We start from the raw sequence: 2,500 nt of genomic DNA on the forward strand, positions 1-2,500 counted from the left end.
CCTCCGCTGTATCACCCGCCACGTCCCCGCTGTTGCCTACTCTAGTGAGCGTGTGTGTCTGTGCCTCCTGCCCGCCCTCGTGCACGGTGCCGAAGCGCTGCCCACGCCTCGAGCACGCTTCGTGTTGCAATCTATTGCTGGACCATAGCTGGCCCCTCTGCCTATACGGGAGAACAGTGCCCAACAGGGTCGGCCTCAGCTGCATTGAGCCAGCCAACAACTCCACCCTTGTTGGGCCTTGCAACCCGCGCTCACCATACAGCGATGGTGACACACTATGGCCAGCCAGGCTTCGGCGAACGGCACGCTGCGCCCCAAGTGATCTCTTGCAAATGCATCAATGAAAACAGTGTTGAGTCGCGGCGTGACACAAAGAACTCCGTGCGTGTGTGTGCGTGTGTGCGGCGTGTATTTCCCAAGGAGAGAAGTGCACAGTATTAGTGTGATACACGGGGCGAGCGGCGTGGGGTTGGTGAGGTTGAGTGAGAAGGGAAGGGTTGAGAAGAGTGGGCCTGGGGTGGCGATGGTGGTGGTGGTGGGTGGGCCGGGATGAGGCTGGGAGGGAGCAGAGGAGGAGGAGGAGAAGGGGAGGAGAGGAGGGGGGGCAGGGCAAGGGCAGAGGGCTGCTGGGCCAGATAGGGGAGCGATGCCCACACCGCCTCCCCTTCGCTTCCACCACTCCGCAACAACTTGCTCGCTCACACCTGCAACCACCCTGCAACTTAGCAACACAGGCATCAGGAGCCATGTGTTTCCTGGACTCTCCTCACCATACAACCTCGTGCTCGAAGCCAGTGTCCGTTCCCGTACGCACTCGCTCGCCAGTCCGTCGGAAAAGTGCTCCATGTGCTGGGTCGTTCTCTATGTGTATCATCTGTGTATCATATACACACCAGTATCCATCTACTTAAAGCGCGAGTGTGTATGTGCATGTTCTTGTGTGTGTACGTGTGTGCGTTTTGGCGTGTTGTATAGGCGTCCCAACCACGCAGTGAAGTCCTTGCAACAAGGGAGGCGCGACGGACACCACTTTTCGCGTCCCAAGTTCGCACAAGTTTTGGCCGTGGCGCCTAAGTTCGCGGACCAAGTCGCTGCTCTCGGTCCGTCCTCGCTCGCCCTCTCTCGCTCTCTCGCTCTCTCGCTCTCTCTCTTGCAAGGAATTAAAGTGTCAAAATCATTTCCTTTTGAAGTGAAGTTTCTCGACGCTCAAGGTTTAGGTTGTGTTCCGTTGACAACGTACCCTAACTGGATGTTTTTGTGCTTTTTTTTTTTTTTGTTTGTGTGTGTGTTACGAATTTATTATCGCTTGTTATTCATCGCACAGGTATTCGCTTGGTGAGTTCCTTTGTCAGTGTGAATCATCAGTTCGGTAAAAAAATAAAAAAATTGTCACGCTTATATATCGTTGTTTGTTTGTTATCGTACCGCAGTCAGCTGTTAATGAACTCGGTACGAATTTCTTCAAAAATAGAAAGTTTTCTTTTTTCGGCTGTGTGAGATATATATATATATATATATATATATATATATATATATATATATATATATATACATATATATATATATATCTGTGTGTGTGTGTGTCTGTGTGTCTGTGTGTCTGTGTGTCTGTGTGTGTGTAATGATTATTGCATGAACAGTGAATATATATAAATAATAACGTAGGAATTCACAAAGTAATTTTAGCTTCGCATATGTTGTCAAAGCAGGCGTGAAAAAATCTAGGTTTTTACTCGTAGATTTACAAGTTTTGGGGACGCTTTGAATTAACAATCCTAAGTTCATTTTGGCCTGAGAGAGCGAAGTAGAGTTAGTCTTTTAAAAGGAGCAGTCTGTGTGTGTGTGTGTGTGTGTGTGTGTGTGTGTGTGTGTGTGTGTGTGTGTGTGTGTGTGTGTGTGTGTGTGTGTGTGTGTGTGTGTGCGCACGTTTGGGTTTGTCTGTGTACGTGTCAAAGTATCTTATTGATAAAGCAGATTAGGAGGATAAAAAAAACAAAAAACAAAAACAAAAAAACAATCAGAATTGATATGAACAGGTTAATAGAATCACGATTTGTGCCGTAGTTAAAATAAAGAGAGAGAGGGAGAGGAGAGAGAGAGAGAGAGAGAGAGAGAGAGAGAGAGAGAGAGAGAGAGAGAGAGAGAGAGAGAGAGAGAGAGAGAGAGAGAAAAGAGAGAATTAAAAAAAAAAAAAAAAGGAATAGCATCAAGTCCAGTCAGAGGAGAAATACAGGTATACATTAAGGAAAAAAAAAGAGAGAGAAAAAAAAGAAGAAAAAGCGAGTTCATTAAAGTGTTTCGTTGTGTTGCTTAGAAACAAGATTTCTGTATTTCTCTTGACTTGGAGGGAGAGAGGGAGGGAGGGAGGGAGGAGGGAGGAGGGGTAGATGGAAGGAGATGGAGGGAGGGAGGGAGGAAGGAAGGATAGATGGAAGATGGAGGCAAGGAGGGAGGAAGGAGAGGTAGATGGAAAGAGATGGAAGGAAGAAGGGAGATGGAA

The 2,500-nt window shown here is 47.5% G+C and overlaps 1 protein-coding gene across 11 annotated transcripts in view; it reads left to right on the forward strand.

The window, feature by feature from the left end:
* The window catches only part of LOC125037318 (protein tramtrack, beta isoform-like), a 52,457-nt gene that overhangs the window by 31,729 nt on the left and 18,228 nt on the right, over window positions 1-2,500 (forward strand). For 4 of the 11 annotated variants that reach the window (XM_047630408.1, XM_047630407.1, XM_047630401.1 and 1 more), the window contains exon 1: window positions 725-846. The exons of 1 other annotated variant lie outside the window; for it this stretch is intronic. The gene's annotated coding sequence lies outside the window, so the exon portion shown is untranslated. 6 more of the 11 variants (XM_047630400.1, XM_047630399.1, XM_047630405.1 and 3 more) reach the window with 6 other exon arrangements.

The sequence above is a fragment of the Penaeus chinensis genome, chromosome 23 (genome assembly GCF_019202785.1).
Source record: "Penaeus chinensis breed Huanghai No. 1 chromosome 23, ASM1920278v2, whole genome shotgun sequence".
Lineage (NCBI taxonomy): Eukaryota > Metazoa > Arthropoda > Malacostraca > Decapoda > Penaeidae > Penaeus > Penaeus chinensis.